This window comes from Muntiacus reevesi, chromosome 22, assembly GCF_963930625.1.
Source record: "Muntiacus reevesi chromosome 22, mMunRee1.1, whole genome shotgun sequence".
Classification (NCBI taxonomy): domain Eukaryota; kingdom Metazoa; phylum Chordata; class Mammalia; order Artiodactyla; family Cervidae; genus Muntiacus; species Muntiacus reevesi.
In genome coordinates, this window is record NC_089270.1 from 16304310 (window position 1) to 16324819 (window position 20510).

General features: G+C 40.4%; 1 protein-coding gene across 1 annotated transcript in view; it reads right to left on the reverse strand.

Moving 5' to 3' along the window:
• Positions 1-16373, reverse strand: part of ARHGAP24 (Rho GTPase activating protein 24) — a 544676-nt gene extending 528303 nt beyond the window's left edge. Inside the window, exon 1 of the mRNA XM_065914155.1 lies at positions 16018-16373. The gene's annotated coding sequence lies outside the window, so the exon portion shown is untranslated. The remainder of the gene's footprint in view (positions 1-16017) is intronic.
• Between the last annotated feature and the right edge of the window lie 4137 nt (positions 16374-20510).

Genomic DNA, 20510 nt, shown 5'->3' on the forward strand with positions numbered 1-20510 from the left:
GATAAGGTGGTTATAGCTATTTTTCTAAATGTGCTTTTATTCTGATGTCCAATGAATTCATTCTAAGGAGAATGCAGCATGTAATTTATAATTTATTAACTGCAGAGGCCCAGCAAAGATAATTAACATGAACCACACCCCTATATATATATATATATATATATATATATATATATATATATACATATATACATATTTTAAATTCTGTAGTTTCAACCCTCTCCTGAAATCTAAAATTTTACTAAATTTACAGGAAAAGAAAAGTTACATATTTCAATTTCACCTGTTTGCCTCTTCTTCTGCCAAGTTATTAAGGCCCAAATTCACCAGATAAAGCAGAAGCAGGGGTTCCTTGTCACTCCTGGAAAATATTGTTGACTTTTATTCACTAGGCAACAATTTTATCTGCACGTGTGTATGTGCTTAGATGTGTCTGATTCTGTGACTCCAGTGACTGCAGCCCACCAAGCTCCTCTGTCCATGGAATTTTCCAGGCAAGAATACCGGAGTGCGTTGCCATTTCCTTTTCCAGGGGACGTAACAGACCCAGGGATCAAACCTGCATTTCCTGAATCTCCTGCATTGACAGGCGGATTCTTTACCACTGAGCCACACATTAACAAAGCAAGAGTCCACAAACACAAAAAGGAAGATGGAAGAGAGAAAAACAAAAAAAGAAAATGATCCTGTGACTTAAATGATTCCAAAGCAAAGTTCACGTCAACTTGGAAAATGCTACCAGAATCCTTGGGGCGGCCCTGGGGGAGTCACTTTGCTGAGTGGACTCTATCCTTAACCTGACCCAGAATCTATGAGTCCAACACAAGGGCAGAGGAGTCCAGAAGAGGAACGGGAAGAGTTCATGTCACTCACCATCATGTGCAGAACTGTTAAGCAAGTAGTATTTCTTATCACAGAGAATCAAATCTACATGTTGATCCTGGCACTACATATTGATCGTTCATCCTGGCACTATTAGAACCCAAAAGATGTCCAGCTGCATTGAATGGAAACTTCTGTAAGTGATTTGCAAACTTCACACTCAAAGAAACTATTCCTAGTATGTCTTCAAGCTATATTTGCACCCTGTACTAACAGAGCTGAGATGTCGCTGTTTTTCCTATTGCACTGTCAATATATAGAGCAGCGAACTGGAGGCTGTTCTCCCCAACGCATCATAAACACTAGTTGTCATCTAACAATAGCCAGTGTTTGCATTTGTGTTACAACAGAAAGTATACAACGACTTCATTACAATTTCCCAGTTGACTCTATAAAATATGGAGTTACAGCTCAATCTTTTCACTTTACTTGCTGGGGTTTTGCAATGGTGTTTTTGGCATTTCAGGAAAGAAAAGTCTTTGCAGTGAGGGACTGTCACACTGTAAGATATATGGCATTCTTGCCCCCTGGGCAACGACTGCCAGTAGCTTCACCCAGTCATTGTTATGACCAACATACTCTCATACAGTCTCAAAAGCCTCCTAGTGAGTAGAGCCACCCATGGTAAAAACTAGCCCACTGGCACAAGGGAAGGTCAGGCTAAACTTTATCACGTAATCTAGGGACTTCCAGATCCTCACTCCTCCGTAAAGGCACTGCATCCGATTTCCAGAGCCCTGGAAATGACACATATCACTTCAGTTCAGTTCAGTCGCTCAGTTGTGTCCGACTCTGCGACCCCATGAATCGCAGCATGCCAGGCCTCCCTGTCCATCACCAACTCCCGGAGTTTACTTAAACTCATGTCCATCCAGTTGGCAATGCCATCCAGCCATCTCATCCTCTGTTGTCCCCTTCTCCTCCTGCCCCCAATCCCTCCCAGCATCAGGGTCTTTTCCAATGAGTCAACTCTTCGCATTAGGTGGCCAAAGTATTGGAGTTTAATTGTTTCAAAGAAGCGCACTACCATTTGGCCACAGAGGCTTTTTCAAAGCTGGAACAATCTTAGAAAGCATTTACTCTAACGTCTTTATTTTACAGGTAAGGAGACTAAAGTCCAGAAAGAGGAAATGATTTGCCTGAGTTGACAGATGCTAATTAATACCAGAAGTAGGACCAGAGGCACCTCATCCTAGCCTCTTCCCATTCAATCTTCCCCAATCATAGATTACAAAGCAAAGAAGGATCTTTTGAAACATCTCTCAAGCCATTGCTTTTATTTTATTTGTAATTGGAGGGTGGTTTCTGCCACACATCAACATGAATCAGCCATAGGTATTGTTTCAATATAAAATCTTAACTGCGGTGAGCCAGAAGGTAGACTTTCTTACCCCTGAAACTCATTCTTTTGGACAATTCTGTCCTGCAAATATTTTCACACACTACTAAAAACAAAAGCATGGAAACCAAGGGTGGAAGAGGTGGGTGAATTGGGAGTCTGGGATTGACATATATACACTATTGATTCTATGTATAAAACAGATAACTAATGAGAACCTACTATATGGAACAGGGAACTCTGCTCAGCACTCTGTGGGGACCTAAATGGGAAGGAAATCCAAAAAAGCAGGGATATATGTATACATATGGCTGATTCACTTTGCTGTACACAAATATTGTTATATTCTCCAATAAAAATGTAAGATAAAATAAAAATAGAAAAGTTAATATATATTTATTAAAAAGCAGTTAAAAAAGCAGTTTAAAAAAATCCAAGGAAATGCTCTTTTAAAGAAACGGAAAAGAAAATCCTCAAACTTTTTCCAGTGAATCTGAATGCTGTATTTTCAAACATAATTCTTCTAAGTCTTAAAGTAAATACAACCTCCAACCGAAGGGCTTCCCTGGCAGCTCAAGCTATAAAGAATCTGCCTGCCAGTGCAGGAGACTGGGGTTCAATGCCTGGGCCAGGAAGATCCCCAGAGAGGGGATGGCTACCCACTCCAGTATTCTTGCCTAGGAAATTCCATGGACACAGGAGCCTGGTAGGTTACAGTTCATGGGGTCACAAAGAGTCAGACACGACTGACCAACTAACACTCACTTTCACCTTCCAACTAAAAATCAAATACAACAATAAAACACAAAAAATGAACAGAAACTAGTCAATTCAATATTATCTTCTCTCTCTTTAAAGTAATGACAGACAGTCAATAAATACCTTAAACACATTCATTTGTCTTCATTAATAGGAAAAACATACCAGTATAAAAATTTATATGACTTCCGTTTTCACCAAAACAGATTTTTGTTGTTGTTGTTTATCATCAGTATTAGTACTGCATTAACGAGATTGCCAATCTCTTGTCTGCATGTACTTTTCAAAATAAATATCTCAGTAAAATACTGAATGCAGTTTTTTTTTATGAGTTCTTAATTTAATTCCCAGTTTCACAGCTGTTCGGGCATCTGGACTATTATCATTAAAATGTTTCAAATTGAATACAACTTAGATATTCAGGGCTCTGGGCTACTCCCAAAGAATATTAAGCTTTTATCTTGTAGTTCTAGAAAAAGTACAGATCTAACTATTCAACGTCCTTCTATATACAAAAGAATTGACTTCTGTGGGGCTCAGCTACCTGAACTGTGAAAGGGCAGCATAGAAAAAAATAGGAGAAAAGACTACACAAAACTCAAGTCACAAGACACAGAAAAGCATTTTGTAGAGAATTAACAGCTTTAGTCAACATAAAACAATATGTTCTTCTAACTGCTCTTAAGTAATTTAGATGTATCCTTACCTAATTTTATCATGATTTCCCAGTTTTGAATAGGTAATAGTCTTTAATCATCTGAGGTTCTTGTTAAAACTCATATGGCTGGGTTCAGGTAGGTCTCAGTAATTTGCATTTCTAACAAGATCCCAGGTGAAAATTATGCTTTTGGTCTTGAGACCACACTCTGAACTGCTACTTTAAAGGATTTTTAAAACACTTTATCTTGACAGTTATCAATAAGTACATTTTTCATTTTTACCCAGTGTGTGAGATACATACACATACATTTAAAAAACTGAAAATTAATACATGTGAATTTTTACTTTTACTATATATAATGAACCCTGATTTTTCTATTCCATTCCATCCTGTTCTATCCCTTTTCAGTGAAACACTGGTCATGAACCACTGATGTGATTCTATGACCGCTGATACATCAAGACCTATATTTTGAAAAATACTGCTCTAGAATCCCATGTTCCTCATGAAATTTATAATATTATAATAAATGTTGACATGTATTGATAGTTACCAGATGCTAGATACCAGTCCAGTATCTTACAGGCAATGCTCATGCTCCCTTCATAAGTTAAAAGCTTAAAACAACACTATGGAGTAGATATTATTAAATGCCCATTTCACAGAGAGGGAACCTGTGGTTCAAGGAGGTTAACACAACTTGCCCAAAGTTACAGGTCTTTGTGTATATCCAAGGCAGGTTGGAAAACAGGTCTAATTCCAGAACACAGTGATAAAGTGTGGTATCACATCTCACAGTAAGATACGTTAGTTTCAATCCCACATCTACCACTTAGTGGCTGTGTGACTTTGGTAAGTTACAAAGACTTTCCGAGTTTCAGTTTTGGTTTGGTTTTTCTATGTTTGATTTCTTTCTTTTTATGAGGACCATTTTTAAAGCCTCTGCTCAATTTGTTACAATACTGTTTTCTGTTTTGATTTTTTGACCATGAGATATATGGGATCTCCCTGGAGGAAGCACAAGTTGGAATCAAGATTGCTGGGAGAAATATCAACAAACTCAGATGTGCAGACGACACCACCCTTATGGCAGAAAGTGAAGAAGAACTAAAGAGCCTCTTGATCAAAGTGAAAGAGGAGAGTGAAAAAGTTGGCTTAAGGCTCAACATTCAGAAAAGTAAGATCATGGCATCTGGTCCCATCACTTGATGGCAAATAGATGGGGAAACAGTGGAAACAGTGGCTGACTTTATTTTTCTGGGCTCCAAAATCAGTGCAGATGGTGACCGCAGCCATGAAATTAAAAGGCGCTTACTCCTTGGAAAGAAAGTTATGACCAACCTAGGTAGCATATTAAAAAGCAGAGACATTACTTTGCCAACAAAGGTCCATCTAGTCAAGGCTATGGTTTTTCCAGTGGTCATGTATGGATGTGAGAGTTGGACTATAAAGAAAGCTGAGCACAGATAAATTGATGTTTTTGAACTGTGGTGTTGGAGAAGACTCTTGAGAGTCCCTTGGACTGCAAGGAGATCCAACCAGTCCATCCTAAAGGAGATCAGTCCTGGGTGTTCATTGGAAGGACTGATGTTGAAGTTGAAGCTCCAATACTTTGGCCACCTGATGTGAAGAGCTGACTCCTTGGAAAAGACCCTGATGCTGGGAAAGATTGAAGGCAGGAGGAGAAGGGGACAACCAAGGATGAGATGGTTGGATGGCATCACCGACTCAATGGACATGAGTTTGAGTAAACTCCAGGAGTTGGTGATGGACAGGGAGGCCTGGTGTGCTGTGGTTCATGGGGTCACAAAGAGTCGGACACTACTGAGCAACTGAACTGAACTAAACTGACCAGGGATCGAACCCACAACCTCTGCATTGGAAGGCGAAGTCTTAACAACAGGACCACCAAGGAAGTTCCAAGTTTCAATTTTCCCACCTATAAAAGATAATAATAGCTCCTACTCATGTGGAAGCTTAAGGATTAAAGGTGATAACCCATGGAAGAGCTTGGCATAACCAGCACATAGTAAGGCTTTAATAATTGCTATCTATTATTAAACACAGAGACTCATTCTTGTTCGTCACATCATATGCTGCCTCCCTGCCCTTGGCTTCTAGTTTCCAGTGCTGTCTCTGGATTTGCCTTTTCTCCTGATTCCTTGATTTCTGACACTTATTATCTTGTGACCTTGCTTCTCCCCTGCTCCCATCCATCCTCCTCCAGCAGCTCCTTCTGTTGAGAGGGAGTCCTCAGAGCTCCTTCCCCGGATAATTCCTCGCAACCCCCACCTGTTTCTAGGCATCAATGTCCAAGGTTCCCCTACAGAAACTGTCAACTCAAACCTAACCCTACAAACACAGAAAAGTTACTCCAAGATGAAATTATATGCTGTCACCAAAGTTTGAAAGCTCTAATCAGTAAATCACGAATGTGAGAGGGCTAGTCCTTCTGTATACCCATAATTGCCTTTGTATCACATTGCTGGCATTGCACTTGACCCATTTCACAGTAATAAACCACATGCATGCGTGTGTGCCTGCTAAGTCACTTCAGTCGTGTCCGAATCTTTGTGACCCTATGGACTATAGTCCACCAGGCTCCTCTGTCCGTGGGCTTCTCGAGGCAAGAATACTGGAGAATGTTGCCATGCCCTCCTCCACAGGATTTCCTAACCCAGGGATCAAGCCTACGTCTCTTATGTCTCCTGCATTTGCAAGCGGTTTCTTTGCCACTAGTGCCACTTGGGAAGCCCTGTAACAAACCAAAATGGGATACAAAAACCAAAATGGAATTCTAAAGGCCGTACTCCTGTGGCTAAATCCTGCTTTTATGCAATTAGGTGCAACAAGATAACATCAAGCTCCTTTCGCTCCCCTAGGTCATCTTTTCATCCTAGGAGTTTCTTCATATAAGAAATTTTAAAACCAGATATTCCCTGCACAGTAGAACAGTCAAACACGACACCTCAAGGAAGTTGGAGAATTTTTTTCTCTATATCATTAAAAACAGGAGTGACATGCACTCCAACAGCTTCTGGGATAAACGCTCCTATCCTGAGAAAGACTAGCTTTGAAATTCTTTCCCTGCAGCCCATTCCATTTCAGTGTCCAGCGAATACCGTCACCAAGAACTCAACCTTTCTCCCTTTCTCGGTTGCTACACCCAAATAAATAATCCCTTCCTTCTGTATTTCAGCTTTTTCTCTTCTTGGTTTTCATCAAAGTATAGTCTATTTATGATAGAAAGTTTCAGTTTTATTAACATAGTGAATTCTACTTTTATAGATTATACTCCATTTAAAGATATTATAAAACATTGGCTATATTCACGTTGCTGTACATTATATCATTGTATCTTATTTATTTTATACCTAGTAGGCTGTACCTCTTAATCCTCTTCCCCTATTTGGCCTCACTCCCACTCCCCCAGTGGTAACCACTAGCTTGTTCTCTATCTGTGAATCTGTTTCTGTTTTGTTATATTTCTTCATTTGTTTTACTTGTTTAGATTCCATATATAATTGAAAGCCTGTGGTATTTGTCTTACTTCAATAAGCATAATGCCCTCCAGGTCTATCCATGTTGTTGTAAATGACAAAAAATTCATTCTTTACTAATGACTGTATAATATTCCATTGTGTATAAATGCCACATCTCTTTATCCATTCATCTGTTGATGGATACCTAGGTTCCTTCCATGAGCTTCCCAGGTCATGCTAGTGGTAACGAATCCACCTCCCAATGCAGGAGACACAAAGAGATGCAGGTTCATTCCCTGGGTTTGGAAGATTCCATGGAGTAGAAAATGGCACCCCACTCCATTATTCTTGCCTGGAAAATTCTATGGGGCCACAAAGAGTCAAACACGACTGAGCAACTGAGAATATGACACAGGTTCCTTCCATATGCTGACTATTGTAAATAATGCTGCTATGAATGTTGGGGTGCATATATCTTTTCATATTAATGTTTTTGCTTACTTCAGATGAATACCCAGGTATATAAAGAAATCACCCTGTATCTTGCTCAGCCCTGACCGACTCTTTGTGACCCCATGGACTGTTACCCACAGGCTCCTCTGTCCATGGGATTTTCCAGGCAAGAATACTGAGTGGGTTGCCTTTTCCTTCTGCAGGGGATCTTCCTGACTTAGGGATCGAACCCATGTCCCTTGCATCTCCTGCACTACAAGCAGATTCTTTACCAGAGCACCACCTGGGAAGCCCAAAGAGCTCCTACAACTCCATATCAAAAATGACTTTAAAATGGACAGAAGGCCCAGACAAACATTTTTCCAAAGAAAACATTCAGATGGTCGACAAGCACATGAAAAAGTGTTCACTCAACATAACTAATCATCAGGGAAATACAGACCAAAACCATAATAAGATATTACCCTATATTGGTCAAAATGATTGTCATAAAAAAAAACAATAATAATAAATGTTGGCGAGTATGTGGAGAAAAGGGAGCCCTAGTACACCATTGGTGGGAATGTAAATTGGTAAAGTCACTATGGAAAACAATATGGAGGTTCCTGAAAATACATATTATTTCAGCTTTTTCAAGTTGAGTCTCTGGTCCTCAGCCTTAGGACCACCTACCTCTTCTCTCTTCACTACCTCCATCTGTTTCTCACAGTATTCCAGGGATACACTTAATGGTGGTTATAAACTTGGCTTACTATAATATAGGACACTGTTCATGAAAATATTATAGAAGACCTGCACCTTTATAATCACCTTTTTAATATAATTTGAGGAACCTAGTATTGAAAGTACTGATATATGAGAAGTTTCACCTGAAAAAAAAGACCTCCCCTTACCTGAGTTTCCTGGGATGATTTCACACATAAATCACTTGCCCTAGGGGCAAAAGTCTGGGAATTAAGCAATGAGGATAAATTATTGGTTTTATCCTACATGGTTTTTCCAGTAGTCACGCATGGATGTGAGAGTTAGACCATAAAGAAGGCTGAGTGCCAAAGAATTGATGCTTCTGAACTGTGGTGTTGGAGAAGACTCTTGAGAGTCCCTTGGACTGCAAGGAGATCAAATCAGTCCATCCTAAAGGAAATCAGTCCTGAATATTCATTGGAAGGACTGATGCTGAACCTGAAACTCCAATACTTTGGCCACCTGATGTGAAGAGCTGACTCATTGGAAAAGACCCTGATGCTGGGAAAGATTGAAGGCAGGAGGAGAAGGGGACAACAGAGGATGAGATGGTTGGATGGCATCACTGACTCAATGGACATGAGTTTGAAGAAAGCTCCAGGAGATGGTGAAGGACAGGGAAGCCTGGCGTGCCACAGTCCATGGGGTCACAAACAGTTGGAAATGACTGAGTGATTGAACAAGAAATAAACAATTGGAGTTACATGGACCATATTTTTGCTGTTCACCTCTCACCAGAAGATAAAATCTGGTCAAGCCAATTACTATGAGTGAAGCTTGAGAGTGGCAATCCATCCCACGGGCCCCAACTCATCAGCATAAGACTGTCATCTAAAAGATCTGCAGGAGAACTTCAAGGTCAGTTCTTTGAGACCATATAGGGACCAGGTCTGTATATATGTCAAGCACATTGAAACACAGATTATCATTCTAAAATTAATAGAGAGAAAAGCAATGAGAGAAGGTGACATATTAGAAAAATGACAGGGTATTTGGATTCAGATAGATCTGTTTTCCTCAACTCTATTACCCCTGAGAAACCTGTATGCAGGTCAGGAAGCAACAGTTAGAACTGGACATGGAACAACAGACTGGTTGCAAATAGGAAAAGGAGTACGTTAAGGCTGTATATTGTCACCCTGCTTATTTAACTTCTATGCAGAGTACATCATGAGAAGTGCTGGGCTGGAGGAAAGCAAAAGCTGGAATCAAGATTGCTGGGAATATATGCAAAACAGAAAAAGAGACACAGAAGTACAGAACAGACTTTTGAACTCTGTGGGAGAAGGTGAGGGTGGGATGTTTCGAAAGAACAGCATGTATATTATCTATAGTGAAACAGATCACCAGCCCAGGTGGGATGCATGAGACAAGTGCTCGGGCCTGGTGCACTGGGAGGACCCAGAGGAGTCGGGTGGAGAGGGAGGTGGGAGGGGGGATTGGGATGGGGAATACATGTAACTCCATGGCTGATTCATGTCAATGTACGACATAACCCACTGAAATGTTGTGAAGTAATTAGCCTTCAATTAATTTAAAAAAAAAATTAAAAAAAAAAAGATTGCAGGGAGAAATATCAACAAACTCAGATATGCAGACGACACCACCCTTATGGCAGAAAATGAAGAACTAAAGAGCCTATTGATAAAAGAGGAGAGTGACAAAAGATGGTTTAAGGCTCAACATTCAGAAAAGTAAGATCATGGCATCTGGTCCCATCACTTGATGGCAAATAGATGGGGAAACAGTGGCTGACTTTATTTTTCTGTGCTCCAAAATCACTGCAGATGGTGATTGCAGCCATGAAATTAAAAGATGCTTACTCCTTGGAAGGAAAGTTATGACCAACCTAGACAGCATATTAAAAAGCAGAGACATTACTTTGTCAACAAAGGTCCATCTAGTCAAGGCTATGGTTTTTCCAGTGGTCATGTATGGATATGAGAGTTGGACTATAAAGAAAGCTGAGCACCGAAGAATAGATGTCTTTGAACTGTGGTGTTGGAGAAGGCTCTTAAGAGTCCTTTGGACTGCAAGGAGATCCAACCAGTCCATCCTAAAGATCAGTCCTGGGTGTTCATTGGAAGGACTGATGTTAAAGCTGAAACGCCAATACTTTGGCCACCTGATGCAAAGAGCTGACTCATTTGAAAAGACCCTGATGCTGGGAAAGATTGAGGGCAAGAGGAGAAGGGGACAACAGAGGATGAGATAGTTGGATGGCATCACCAACTCGATGGACATGGGTTTGGGTGGACTACAGGAGTTGGTGATGGACAGGGAGGCCTAGCGTGCTGTGCTTCACGGGGTTGCAAAGAGTTGGACACATCCAAGCAACTGAACTGAACTGAACAATAATAGCTTGAGAAAGTTTTACCTCTTTGAACCTAAACATACTCACAGAGTGGGGATAACATATCTGAAATAGATATAACATAGTTTACTTCTAGAATTACTAATTATTTCTATTTCTAGATTAGAAGTAGTATATTTAAAAAATAAATAAAACTCCCATGGAGTGCTTGGTACATAGGAGGTACTTAATTAGTTAGCATGATTATTATTATGAGTCTATGTGACTTAAAGAGGCAGAAAAACTCAGGACAAAATGAGAGTTATTTTTCCTCCATGGGAAATTTGAAAAATTACTCTCTTTAACTGAAAACTCAATTTGATGGGCAGAATACAGCCCTAATTACAGATCTTAATTATGATTTTTACTTCAATCTATTGATAGGTCTTACTTGTAAGAAAAAGAAATATGCTTCTCAGAGATATTCCTGAGGGCACTCTTCTATACAATTACAATATGCACATCGAAAAGAACTCACATGCTTGCTCTGAAGTATTTGCTTTCAAAATTCCTCACACATGATTTTCTTTCTAAGGTTTTCAAGAAATGTAGTATTTCGGGCAAGGCCATTTTATCTATCAGGGAGTATAAAAACAGTACTTACAATGATTCGAGAAACCAAAAAAAATAATCTGGAAAAATTATTGGCTCTGAAATACTAAACTGAAGCTACAAAATAAAATTTTATACATATTTAACTACATGTCTACAAAAAAAGTGGTGCTTCCCAGGTTACACAGTGGTCAAGAATTCATCTGCCAATGCAGGGGACACAGGAGATGCAGGATTTATCCCTGGGTCAGGAAGATCCCCTGGAGAAGGAAATGGCAACCCACTCCAGTATTCTTGCCTGGAAAATCCCACGGACAGAGGGGAATGAGGGGCTACAGTCTATGGGGTCTCAAAAGAGTCAGACACAACTTAGCCGACTAAACAACAACATACTAAAAAAAGTTTAAAATGAAGGTAATTTGGCCTATTTCCATAATGTGTTTAAGCTAACTTTTAACTGTTAAAAGGTATGGGTATTTTAAGATCATTAAAGTAGGCTAAAAGGATGCAAACCACATTATTAGCAAATCTCAACTAAGGTATAACTTTGCATCAAATTTAATGCTGAGTTCTTGGATGACAAACTAAAATGAGAAACATGGTGATTTTTAGCCTCTGTTCTTCTAAGAAAGGAAACAACACCAGCTAATCAGAAGAGACACATTTTCTAAAGCGGTAAAAGGGAAGATGGACTTGTAGAGATCTTTACATAAGGAATATTGAAATACATAACAAAAAGCACCAAGATGCTTTCCATGGAGCCCATCTCTTTTCAACTGACTCCCTGTAGAAAGTAAAAAGTATTTATTAAAGCATAGTGAATGAAGACAACATAATAAAAAGGAGTTGTAACATGATTGGGAAGGGTAAATTTTCAATTTGATAAAAATAGAGAGCATGGAAGATTTAGAAAGTTGAGTAGACTATTACTTCTAAATATCAATGGTTGCTTGTCCAGTCTCAGAGATACTATATAAAGAGCAACTTGAACTATACATGTTCCCTGGATAGTGCCTGAAACACAAGTATTATGCATTCTTTATTGAAAAATTATCCACTTGTTAAACAGCAAGTATGCAAGTGACAAAAGTATCACAGTTATGAAAATAAAATAAACTCATTTGTATTTTGGCTCAAAGCACACATACTCCCCCCGCTTCTACATGTTAGGCAGCATAAATAATTGTAGACAAATTTTTTTCAGGAAGGAACTTTGAGCATAAATGATCAAAGGAGATGGAAATAAAACCAATATAATTTTTAAAATCAGCCAAAGGAAGGAAGGTGCCTTTCTGAATTTCCTCCTCTCCATCCACCTTCACATTCTACTTTAATTAAATTTGATTCCCTCAAGCACTAGCACTCAAGATAATTATTAAATAGCCCAAATTAGTACTTCTATTTTGTTTTATTAATTAAGATTATTACCCAGTCCACAGGCAACAGGATCTCCAATTCAACTCCATTATTAGTCCTCACAGCTAAATCCAGGACCTCCCACTGGGATACAGCAGATTAGAGATTTTACAGTATAATATAAAAAATAATTGTGGGAGATGTTTATTTATTCTAACGGTTTCTACTCTCTTTAAACTCAAGAGTATTTTGTAGTTTCAAAGAGGGGAAAAAAAATGGTTCCACTCTAGATTTTGTTTTGTTTTGCTTTTACTTTAGAATAGTAAAAGCACAATATTTCATCTATTATAGAAATAAAATAGGCTTGTGTGGGCCAGTCTGGAAAGTGAACTATATTTGGTAGTATCATTACCTTTAGAAAATGAACTCTGAGTCCACATAGAGATTTTTTCAAATGAACTTTGGGGAAATAACTACTTGCATAAATTGGAGTCCACCACTGCTTTCTTCATTCATGACTTCCTGCTCATTTACTAAGGAAACATTAATAGATGTCTACTCTGCTTCATACTCTGTTCTAGGAACTAGATACAGGTATTCCCACCACCAACAATACACCCATTAAGGAACTCACTGTAGCTGGTTGGGGGGTACATAAAAATTATTAAAATAATCATTCACGGTATGTTTAAGACATTACAGAAGCAGATGAGATGAAATGATTACCTCTTCCGGCACGGAATTGGGCAAGTCTTCCAAGGGAAGATCCACTTGAAGTGGACCACTGATAATCAAGAGGGGCTTTCCAGGCAGAGGACATTTCAGGAGAATGAAATCCAGAAGCAAGAAATAAGAAGTATAAAGAGTGAGGGCCCCTGGTGTAGGAAGACACAGCAAAAAATGAGGGGCTTTGAAGAGTACTAAGGCACTTAGAGTTGCCATTATAGGTCTCTGGGGTCTATCAAAGGTTTTAGAACAAGGGGCTTACACAATTAGATCTGCACTTTATAAACATTAATTGTGGCAGTGCCACCATAGAATGGAGATACATGGCAGAAAGAAGGAAACAGCATTGCATAAGCTTGACTCGTGGGAAAAGAACCCTTCAACATGGGCCATAAAAGAAACCACAGGAGAACAGCCACAGGTAACAAAGACGGTCCTACAGCGCGGCAAACATGAGGAACAAGGACCAGATGCATGGCCAGGACTTTGCAGCAGTGCTATGTACTTTCAGCCCTGAGAAACCAATCAGGACACTAACAGAACCAGAAAGAAAACACTTCAGTGGGCCAGTAGGTCACAGCCAAACTATTCAGGGCACTGTTGGTAAACAACAAACGAGGCTTTGACCAAGACAGCAAAATAAACAGACTCAAGCTACTCATTACCACCTGCTGCACATTCCTAGCCCTTCCTGCCCCACCCCGCCCCCACTTCCCTTAACCCTCTCCCTTCACCCTGGAGAATCCAAGATCACACAATCAATAAAACCTCGACAATGAGAACTCTCTGAGTTTTGACCACTACTCTCCCAAGCAAAACCTGAAAGGATTTCACTGGGAATTACAGTCCAGAACACTTTCCACTTTTACACTGAAGTTTCCACTCTTGTCTGAAAGGGTGCATCACTATTTGTTCCGCGCTGACTTCGTTTTTTCATGAGAACACAGTTCTCCCCCCGCTTATTATCAAATCTGTATTTTCATTCAAATTCGCTGTATATACAGCCGACAAGAACATAACTGAGAAACCATTCTCCTCTCAAACCCAAGCCCCTGTGATTAAGTAAAAACCAAATAACACAGTTGAAAGCCAAGGACAAGACTGAGTTTCATCAGGCTTTCCCATGTAGAAAGGACCACAGATTCTCCTTTTTTATCACGCTAGCTGTGTATTCCTTACACTAACCTCAAACTAAAGTCCAGATCTGAACAAGTTCACAGTTTTCCTCTTACTCCCACTTAAAGGTCTTCCCCCAAGAAGACACCCTCTATGAAGGATAAGAGGATTTTATTTATCTTAAGGTTTTGTCAATATCTCCGTCCTCCAAGATGTCTAAGGGGAATACTCTGACAACTCAGTAATGGCTCTAAAGAGAACAGATTTCTCCACTTGCTACCTGAAGGTCAGGCACCCAGGGAAGACAAAAAGGGGAATTGTATTATTGGACTTTCTTAGAGGTTGAAATATCCCCAGAGAAGAGGAAGTATTAAGAAATTTAAAAGGGAGAGTGAGGGCTTTATAAGTCTAATGTGAGCTTTATATTTGTTTTCTATCTTTTTCTAATATATTAACTGTGTGTGTTTTACATTTTATGATGCTCAGTCTAATACCAACACCCTTCTTGCCCTTAATGGTTGGTTTGGAGGTCTAATTAGAAGCAGGAGACAGATTGTTTGTATTTAATCTGTCTGTCCATCTTCTTCTCAGTAATTGAGTAAAGCTCTTAACTCTACTGTAAATATTCCTGGGTTTCAATTAATTAGTCCGACGTAATAGACACAGTAACACATACTGTTTTACTCATGGATAAGCAGACACTTGCAAATTTTATATTCCAAATACACATAATTTATTTATTTCCTCATTTTAGAAAGAGATGAGATAATAATGTCCTGCTAGGTTTACCAAAAAAGAGTAAGCTACGAAGGAAACAGAAATATCTTGGAAATGATATTTTAAATGAATTAATATATGCATAGAGTACAAGGCAGTCTGGGCTCCCTATTACTAGCTGGTATTGAAAACCTAACATCTCTAAGGAATTCAGAGTAATATTATCTACCGTTCTATTTGAGAACTTGTACAAGAAACGCAGTCTGAAGTAATTTTTTAAATGAGAACATATTACATATCTCTAGCCCCAAAAGAGGTCGAAAAGTTTCCTTTTAAAAAATCTAAACAGATTCTTTTGAGTGGCTGAAAACTCACCGAAGATTCGCAAAGGCTTTGTTTACAACGAGAGTATTTACTATTAAAACATATCTCTGGATGCCTGTTATCTAGAAAACTCTCGTGATATAAGACCCTAATGGAGAGGAGCAGCGGAGAAGGGGGCGGATAGATAGTGAGGGAAGTAAACTGCGGAGTCCTTATTCCTTCCTTCTATTTTAAGCCTAGATACGCGTACTATCAGCTTGCGCTGTTTTCATCCTTTTAAAAATAATAAGAAAGGACCATTGTTCCCATCATCTACACGCACGCGTACGCGCGCGCGCACACACACACACATACACACACACACGCGCGCACACACACACACACACACGCACACACACGCACACACACGCACACTGCACCAGCCCGGGATTCCTGCGGTCCCTCCTCGCCCCCTGCAGCCCCCACCCGGGTCGCCCGCAGCTGTGCCCGCAGCCCCCCGAAGTCACCCCGGAGCACATCACCTCCCCACTACGCCCCAAACCAGGTCACCTACCCTGCTCAGAGCGCACGGCAGAAGGGGGACGGCGACTGCTCCGAAGAAAAAGACCCCCAGGACGAGCCGAAAAAAGAAAATGAAAACGGGGAGGGCAGTCTCCTTACTTCCCACAACAAGGGGAAGTATTGCGCCCCATGCACCCGGGAGCTCCGCAGGCGCGGTTTCGGAGGAAATGCGCGGCGGCAGAAGGAGCTGCGGCTGGGGTGGAAAGTTGGGGGTGCTTCCCCCCAGCCGCCCGCGCCTCGATCCGCTGCGGTCCCCGCCGCAGTCCTGACAGCTCCCCCGGCCTTCGAGACCCTCCGAAAGCCCGGCCGCCGGTTTCCACCCGGAGCTGGGCTGAGTTGCCACATGCACTTGAGAGATCCTAGCAGTTGCGCACAGAAGAGTCCCAGAAGTTAGAAAGAGTGATTGTGTGTCAATGCGTAAATATACAGTACAAGTGAGCGGGGCCAACCCTCAGACGCAGCCCGGGGTTTCAGATTTCACTCGGCAACTGGCAGCTTCAGAAGATTCGAGCCGCACGGCGGGGGAGGCAGGAGGAGCCCGGTGCTCGCCCAGCGCCTCTCTGCTGGGTTATCTTAGAGCCGGGGGGACACGGGGGGTCCCCGGACCCGCGACGGCCAAACAGAGCCCTGCCTCGGTACCCCGAGGCTGGCTTGACCCGTTTATTTCATTCATGTCACAGACGCACGTTGGTGTGAATCTGGGGCTGTGGGTGCGGAGAAGGGATGCCGAATACATATCCCTTTGCCCCCTAGATGCTCAGCATGTCTTTGGCCAAATCCCACAAGGTTTTACTTGCTTCTGTCAGCTCTCCATATAAAATCTGATTTCTCCAATCAGAATTACCTGGGTCATTAAACCTGTATTCCTAGAAATGTTTATTTAGATGAATACTCTCTAGTTAGATCTTTAGAGAAATTCAAAGCATAATTACTTCCTTATCATGGTTTAAGAGTTCTCAAAATTACAAAGTATAAAAGAAAGAGGATGGAGTAGTAAAACATTTTGCTGATGCAGTCCCCTCTCCTCCCATCACCAAAAAAAAAAAAGAAAAGAAACAATTTCAGATCTGGATATTATTGTATTGATTACCTGGAATGCCAACTCAACTATTCAAAAAAAAAAAAAAAACTTTATAAAGATGTCCTCTTAAGAGTATTTAAAAACCATCACTATGGGTCTCCAGTGATATGGAAGAGCACACATTTAAATTTAGAAACACCAAAAATAAAAGTCTGTGTGGACACATGTGTTTTGTTGTTTTTTTTTCTTTTACCCTTCTTTTTCTGCTTTCTTGTAGTCTTTCTTTCTGGTGATCTGTCTCATCCTGGCTTGATGTCCCACTAGAAAATTGATTTTCTGGTGGAAGAATTCTCAACCATCTAATTAAGCTCTGCAGAGAAAAAATTCTTTGGGTATTTCTTTTTTAAAATGTGTGTGGAATTCCTAACCAGAAGCAGTGTAACTTATTTTCTAATTGGTAGGAATAAATGACCTTCACATGGCTTTACATATTCTACCTGCAGCCTGGCAGGTACATGCTAATGGGCAGTTTTAGATGAAAGCTGGAAAATAATGAAATTAACCAAAATGAAATCTACACACATTTGAGGGTCCCAAGAACCTCAGGAAGATGTGTCAATGATTCAAGATTCTGACATTTAGAAAAGACAAGGAAGCTATCATGTTGGTAACCTAATTCAGGATATAACAACTACTAGTACAAGCAACTTAGAATCAAGACAATACAAAATTGAACTCAACATGATTACTGGGTAGTCACTAATCCAAAAGGTTAAGACATGCCTCTGTGATACACCCATGTATCTAAGATCTTTGCTTTTACATCTCCTGACCTCTGTCTCCACCCCTTCCAATTCAGTTCAGTTCAGTCACTCAGTAGTGTCCGACGCTTTGTGAACCCATGGACTGCAGCACACCAGGCTTTCCTGTCCATCACCAACTCCCAGAGCTTGCTCAAACTAATGTCAATTGAGTCAGTGATGCCATCCAACCATCTCATTCTCCATTGTCCCCTTCTCCTCCTGCCTTCAATCTTTCCCAGCATCAGGGTCTTTTCCAATGAGTCAGTTCTTTGCATCAGATGGCCAAAGTGTTGGAGTTTCAGCTTCAACATCATTCCTTCCAGCACATATTAAGGACCGATCTCCTTTAGGATGGACTGGTTGGATCTTCTTGCAGTCCAAGGGGCTCTTAAGAGTCTTCTCCAACACCACAGTTCAAAAGCATCAATTCTTCAGTGCTCAGCTTTCTTTATGGTCCAAATCTCACATCCATACACGACTACTGGAAAAACCATAGCTTTGACTAGATGGACTTTTGCTGGCAAACTAATGTCTCTGCTTTTTAATATGCTGTCTAGGTTGGTCATAGCTTTTTTTACAAGAAGCAAGTGTCTTTTAATTTCATGGCTGCAGTCACCATCTGCAGTGATTTTGGAGCCCAAGAAAAGAAAGTCTTTCTCTGTTTTCATTGTTTCTCCATCTATTTGCCATGAAGTGATAGGACCGGATGCCATGATCTTAGTTTTTTGATGTTGAGTTTTAAGCATGCGTTTTCACTCTCCTCTTTCACTTTCATCAAAAGGCTCTTCAGTTCCTCTTTGCTTTCTGCCACAAGGGTGGTGTCATCTTCATATCTGAGGTTATTGATATTTCTCCCAGCAATCTTGATTCCAGCTTGTGCTTCATCCAATCTGGCATTTTGCATGATATACTCTGCATATAAGTTAAATAAGCAGGGTAACTATACACAGCCTTGACGTACTTCTTTCGCAACTGGAACCAGTCCGTTGTTCCATGTCCAGTTATAACTGTTGCTTCTTGACCTGCATTCAGATTTCTCAAGAGGTAGGCCAGGTGGTCTGGTAATCCCCCTTCCACCTGACATCATTTCACTGATGTGTATGATATATGTGATTATCTAAAACTAGACAGTACAACTGAAAAATGGGAAGATTGTCACTTGAGGATTAAGCAGCAAGGAAGGTATATCTACCAAAATCCTGTCTTCCCCTCTCACTTCTCTGCAGAAAGAAAAGTGCCTCTATATTTGTCTTCTAGAAGCTCTTTATGGATTTAGCAAAGATCTTTGTTACCAATCATATAAACCGAACTAGAAAATGCTTGGTTGTCCACAGGACTCAAGTACGTTGTTGTTGCTGTTCAGTTGCTCAGTCATGTCCAATTCTTTGCAACCCCATGGACTGCAGCACACAAGGCTTCCCTTTCCTTCACCATCTCCTGCAGTTTGCTCAGACTCATGTCCATTGAGTTGGTAATGCCATCCAAACATCTCATCCTCTGTCACCCCCTTCTCCTCCTGCCATCTTACTTTTCTCTCATTTGTGGATTAATTGAGACTAGAAGACATCTCCCATGCAGATTTTAGCAACTTTAAAGGAGAAATAAATTTGCAAAGAGTAGACTTGAAAGGTTCTAACCAGGGGAGGATGCCAATGTGATAGATACAGACTCCAGGGGGTGTGGTGTCTGTCATTCAATTCCCAACGTCTCTGGTGAGAACTTGCTCTAGGTATCACTTAAAACTGGATTTTGCCAGTCAACTCAATTCAGAGTTACAGGCATTTCTTTTTCAGACCAACTCTACAAACCCCACGAATGCTTCAAGGGTAAAAGCTAAATTTCCAGGAATTATAAGTCATATCCTCAGAAGGAGTATAAAAGGTATGCAAGGTTTGAGAAGTTTTACAAGGAGATTTACAAGGGGGATGTGTGATACTTTTAAGACCACAGGGAGCTCAGGAATCTAGAAAAGAAATAGAAGGAGACAGAGGAGGAGAAGTGGGTGGAGGAGGAGAGGGAGGAAGAGGAGAGAAAGCAGATAATGGCCTTATTATACTTGATCAAGTTGTTTGGATATCAGTATTGCCAGACTCCAGGACAGAAAAATATCCATAGACAAAGCCCCCCAGACACTGTTTCTGTCTTGTCACTTAGGTTAAAATTTAATTGGAGAAACCTTAGGAAGAATTTGTACAATCACTTTAATATTTCAAGTATGTGAAATAAAACAAGTATGGATTAAAAATGCGTTTTAATGCACTTTACTAATTTAAAAATTGTAAGGTTTTCCATAAGATTCCTTGCCAGATCCTTTGAAGATCTTAGAGTAATGTATTGTCATGTTACCCACTGTCCATTAATATCAGATACTGGGACTCTTTAATTATGTTTTCTTTGGGGAAAACATAAATTCCTAAGAGGGCAAAAAACACAGTAACAAAACTGAATAGTCAAGAATTGCCAAAATCCTAACATTTCCTTCGGGTTCTCACCAACAATGCAGAATTTGTGTGGGTCCGGGAGTATGCCAAGATCTGATTGCAGAATTAAGATAGAAGGCTGTGCTGGCGCAAGTCTATTTCAAACCATCAGTGTTCAGGTTTTCTTTATATTTCCTAGGGGAAGTTTTGTTTTTGTTTTTGTTTTTGTTTTTTTGTGGGA